Raw genomic sequence first — 6,000 nt, forward strand, 5'->3', positions numbered from 1 at the left:
CAAGTTTGAAGCTCGTCACAGTCATTCAATCCCTGAATCCTACTCGGAATACCACAGACAAGGTTTAGACTTTCCGGATTCTCATGAATACCGCCATCAATCTAGCTTACACCACGAAGATTCTGATTAAGAGATCTAAGAGATACTCATTCAATCGAAGGTAGAACGGAAGTGGTTGTCAGGCACGCGTTCATAGGGAATGATGATGATTGTCGCGTTCATCACATTCAGGTTGAAGTGCGAATGAATATCTTAGAAGCGGAATAAGTTGAATTGAATAGAAAAACAGTAGTACTTTGCATTAATCTTTGAGGAACAGCAGAGCTCCACACCTTAATCTATGGAGTGCAGAAACTCTACCGTTTGAAAATACATAAGTGAAAGGTCTAGGCATGGCCGAATGGCCAGCCCCTCTGATCTAAAAACTAGGCATCCAAAGATGTCTAATATAATAGTAAAAAGTCCTATTTATAATAAACTAGCTACTAGGGTTTACAGAAGTAAGTAATTGATGCATAAATCCACTTCCGGGGCCCACTTGGTGTGTGCTTGGGTTGATCTTAAAGTCTACATGTGGAGAGGTCATTCTTGGAGTTGAACGCCAGCTTTTGTGCCAGTTTGGGCGTTGAACTCCACTTTGCAACTTGTTTCTGGCGCTGGATGCCAGAATTGGGCAGAGAGCTGGCGTTGAAATCCAGTTTGCGTCGTCTAAACTTGAACAAAGTATAGATTATTATATATTTCTGGAAAGCCCTGGATGTCTACTTTCCAACGCAATTGGAAGCATGCCATTTTGAGTTCTGTAGCTCCAGAAAATCCATTTTGAGTGCAGGGAGGTCAGAATCCAACAGCATCAGTACTCCTTCTTCAACCTCTGAATCTGATTTTTGCTCAAGTCCCTCAATTTCAGCCAGAAAATACCTGAAATCATAGAAAAACACACAAACTCATAGTAAAGTCCAGAAATGTGAATTTAACGTAAAAACTAATGAAAACATCCCTAAAAGTAACCAGATTCTACTAAAAACATACTAAAAACAATACCAAATAGCGTATAAATTATCCGCTCATCACAACACCAAACTTAAATTGTTGCTTGTCCCCAAGCAACTGAAAATCAAATAGGATAAAAAGAAGAGAATATACTATAAATTCCAAACGATCAATGAAACATAGTTCCAATTAGATGAGCGGGACTTGTAGCTTTTTGCCTCTTGAATAGTTTTGGCATCTCACTTTATCCATTGAGGTTCAGAATGATTGGCATCTATAGGAACTTAGAGGTTTCCAGGGTTCTTAAGCACACTTTTTTTTTGCTTTGGACCTTGACTTTACCCGCTCAGTCTCAAGTTTTCACTTGTCACCTACACGCCACAAGCACATGGTTGGGGACAGCTTGGTTTAGTCGCTTAGGCCAGGATTTTATTCCTTTAGGCCCTCCTATCCACTGATGCTCAAAGCCTTGGGATCCTTTTTATTGTCCTTGCCTTTTGGTTTTAAGGGTTACTGGCTTTTTGCTCTTGCCTCTTGGTTTTAAGAGCTTTTGGCTTTTTCTGCTTGCTTCTTCTTTTTCTTTCTATTTTTTTCGCCTAATTTTTTTTTCTCTTTTTTTTTTTTTGCAAGCTTTGTTCTTTGCTGCTTTTTCTTGCTTCAAGAATCATTTTTATGATTTTTCAGATTATCAAATAACATGTCTCCTAGTCATCATTCTTTCAAGAGCCAACATATTTAACATTCTTAAACAACAACTTCAAAAGACATATGCACTATTCAAGCATTCATTCAGAAAACAAGAAGCATTGTCACCACATCAATATAATTAAACTAAGTTCAAGGATAAATTTGAAACTCATGTACTTCTTGTTCTTTTGAATTAAAACAGTTTTCATTTAAGAGAGGTGATGAATTCATAGGACATTCATAACTTTAAGACAAAGTTACTAAATACTAATGATCATGTAATGAAGACACAAACATGGATAAGCATTTAACATAGAGAAAACAAAAAACAGAAAGTGAGAATAAGGAATGAGTCCACCTTAGTGATGGTGGCGTTTTCTTCTTGAGGAACCAATGATGTCCTTGAGCTCTTCTATGTCCCTTCCTTGTATTTGTTGCTCCTCCCTCATTGCTTTTTGATCTTCTCTGATTTCATGAAGTGCTCTTGATGTTCCACCCTTAATTGTCTCATGTTGGAACTTAATTCTCCTGGGGAGGTGTTGATTTGCTCCCAATAGTTTTGTGGAGGAAAATGCATTTGAGGCATCTCCGGGATCTCATGGTGATGAGCTTCTTCATGTGCCTGTTGAGATCCATGAATGTGCTCTCTTGTTTGCTCCATTCTTAGTGATGGGCTTGTGAGATGAATCTTTCCATCTCTCATGGCTCAGAGGTGGAGGCAATTGCCTTCCCTTTTCTCTTTCTTGAGGTTTCTCTGGCCTTAGGTGCCATTAATGGTAATGGAAAAACAAAAAGCTTATGCTTTTACCACACCAAACTTAGAATTTTGCTCGCCCTCGAGCAAAAGAAGAAAGAATGGATGAAGAAGAAGAAGATATGGAGGAGATGGAGGAATGTGTTTATGGATGTGAGTGGTGAATGGAGAACAGAAGGGATGACCATGAATGGAGAGAGAGAGGGTGAGGTGGGTGGGATATTGATTTTGAATTTTGAAGGTAGGTGGAGTTTATGAGGTAGGTTTATGGGGACGAGTGGATGGATGTGAGTGGTGAAGTGGTGATAGGGAAGAGAGCTTGAGGTGATTGGTGAAGAGTTTTGGGGAAGAGTGTTTATGGGATTGTGTGAAAGAGGGGTGAGAAGAAGTGAGTGGAGGTAGGTGGGGTTCCTGTGGGGTCCACAGATCCTGAGGTGATCCTGTGGGGTCCACAGATCCTGAGGTGTTCAAGTATTTACATCCTTGCACCAAATTGGGCATGCAAAATGCCCTTGCACACAACTCTGGGCGTTCAGCGCCAGATTGGTGCTTGTTCTGGGTGTTGAATGCCCATTTGTTGCCCATTTCTGGCGTTGAACGCCAGAACCATGCTTGTTCTGGGCGTTCAGCGCCAGAACCATGCTCTGTTCTGGCGTTGAACGCCCAAAACATGCTTCTTACTGGCGTTTAAAAGCCAGTAAGGTCTTCCTCCAGGGTGTGATTTTTCTTCTGCTATTTTTGATTCTGTTTTCGATTTTTATATTTATTTTGTGACTCCTCATGATCATGAACCTAATAAAACATGAAAAACAATGAAAATTAGATAAATAAACATTGGGTTGCCTCCCAACAAGCGCTTCTTTAATGTCAATAGCTTGACAGTGGGCTCTCATGGAGCCTCACAGATGTGCAGAGCTTTGTTGAGACCTTCCAACATCAAACTTAGAGTTTGGATATGGGGGTTTGACATCAAACTTAGAGTTTGGTTGTGGCCTCCCAACACCAAACTTAGAGTTTGACTGTGGGGGCTTTGTTTGACTCTGCTTTGAGAGAAGCTTTTTATCCTTCCTCTCCCTGGATGCAGAGAGAGATTCTTGAGTTGCAAACACAAGGTTGTCCTCATTTATTTAAAGGATCAATTCTCCTCTATCCACATCAATCCCTAAAAGTAATGAAAACATCCCTAAAAGTAACCAGATTCTACTAAAAACATACTAAAAACAATGCCAAAAAGCGTATAAATTATCCGCTCATCAAGTACCCACATCCATCAATCCAAGAGCAAGATGATCCCAGCTACGCTATTGACAAGGAACAAGAGAAAAAGGGATCTTCTTCACGAATTCATACTTCATAAGAAGCTAGAGGAGGCCCTGCAGGTGGAGGTAGTAAAGACCCTTGAAATCGAAGAAGCGGTGGAAGAATTAGTGAAAGAAGACATCAAGGAGGAGTTTGATTTTGTCTTAGAGCAAGAGGAGGCCCAAAATGTGGAGATAGGAGAGACCTTTGCAGATGAAGGAGTAGTTGAAGGGAGTTGTCATGAAAAGGAAATCATTAAGAAGGAGTACGATTTTATACTAAAACAACTGGACAAAGCAGCAATTATTGAAGAGGAGGAAGAGGTTGCAGACTTAGGAGATGCTGAACCTCTATGGGAAAGTCCAGTCATAGAGCCTCCTTCCAAGATGTTTGATGTTGATGTTGAGGAAGGTGTAAAGCCTCCAAGGCATAGCATGGTTGAAGACTTTGCAGAGGTTGATCAAGAGATGGAGATTAAAGAAGAGGAAGCACAACCTCCCATGCCCTTGGTAAGCCATAAAGAAGAGTTTGATTTAGAAGAAAGCTACCAAGAGGAAGAGGTTGGAATTGAAGAAGCTTGCAAAGAGGTGGAAGTCGTCAAAGAAGAGCACAAGGGAGTGGAGCTTGGAATCACCTTGCCAAAGTTGTTGGAGACCTCTCCGCCTAAGTCACCATCATCCTTCACAACATTCAAGTGGGTAAAGTTCATATCCATTAGCTTTCTCATCCCACTTGAATATGGTTTACTTGAGACAGATGGTCAACTTAGAGCTCTTTGTGGCATTAAGAGTAAGAAGAAAATGGTTAGTGGTAGGAGTTGCCCTGCAAGGTTCAATACGGTTGCACACTCAAAGTTGAAATGCAAGTATTGGTGTAGAGCTCGATTGAATAGGTCTAGGAAGCTGTTTGGATGCCGTAGTGAGAATTCGGATTGCTTACCACCCGGATGGAATCATCATGATCCACTTGAAGACGGGTGTAGAATCAAGATTTGGGATCCAGGAAAATATGAGAATCAAATTTTGGAGCTCAAAGCTTGTGAAGAACTCCATCAAAGCTTGAGAAATTTACTTGGTATTGATAGAGCTTATTGGAAGTCCAAGCATTGGTGGAAGCTTCAAGATGAGTTCAAGCACAAGCCACCATGACAAGGAGCTCACCAAATGTCCAACTTAAGGACTTTAACTAAAAGAGCTAGGTGGAAGACAACTCACCATGGTATAACCGTTCAGTTTCGGTCTTAGTTTTATTTTACTTTATTCTATTTTTATTTTTGTTAATGACTCTTCTCATAATCTCTGCATATAGCTGCATATAGCTTGTACTTGCATTTGCGTACTGCATATAAAAAAAATGCACGCGACTCGCAAGCGTCGCTGACGTGTCTGCGTCATAAGTGCCTTGGACACGAGAAGGAAAGAAGCAGAGAGTCACGCGAAAGCGTGGCTGGAGGCGTGCCTTATGCACCAACGCATTCACGCGAACGCGTCCCTGACGCGTCCGCGTCGTTTGCAAAACCAACCCTCCCACGCGTGCGTGTCGCCCATGCGCATGCGTGACCCTGCGAAATTGTCGTAAAAAGGTTTATGGCAGCAAGTTGTGATAGAGTGGGGCTGGAATGATGCTGAAAGCACAAGCCCTACCACGCGACCGTGTACCCCACGCGGCCACGTCGTTTTTCAAAATATGCCATTCACGCGATCGCGTCACCCACGCACACGTGTCACCCAAAAATTTTGGCAAAATACAACAAAACAGAAAGTCGTGCTCTCGCGAGGCTGCTCTCACGCCACTAGCACAAATCAAGTCACGCGAACGCGTGCCCCACGCATCCGTGTCGCATGCGACGCCCAGTTTATCCAGATCAGCGCCTGAATTCCTATCTTTTCTTCTCTAATCCTACTTATCTTTCTATTATCATTCTTTCTTCGTTCTTCTATCTTTTCTTATTCTTTCTTCCTCCTTTCTTACTTTCTTCCTCTTCATCTCTTTAACTTCTCATCCTTCTTCACTTTCATTCTATTTTACTTAATTTTTCTGTATACTTTCATTCATTGCATTTTAATTTTGTGCATATTTTTATTTTCTTTTCTAAATTTATTATTTTTCCATTGGTATTAAAATTTTCTTATTCAAACTATTGCATCTTTTCTTGAATTATTCTGGTGCTTCATGACTTATTTTCTACTGTTGGGTAATATTGTTTAAGTCAATGTTGATCTTTTCTGATACCTGTATTTCTTTTGTATTGACATGAGCTTATACTA

The sequence above is a fragment of the Arachis ipaensis genome, chromosome B07 (genome assembly GCF_000816755.2).
Source record: "Arachis ipaensis cultivar K30076 chromosome B07, Araip1.1, whole genome shotgun sequence".
Lineage (NCBI taxonomy): Eukaryota > Viridiplantae > Streptophyta > Magnoliopsida > Fabales > Fabaceae > Arachis > Arachis ipaensis.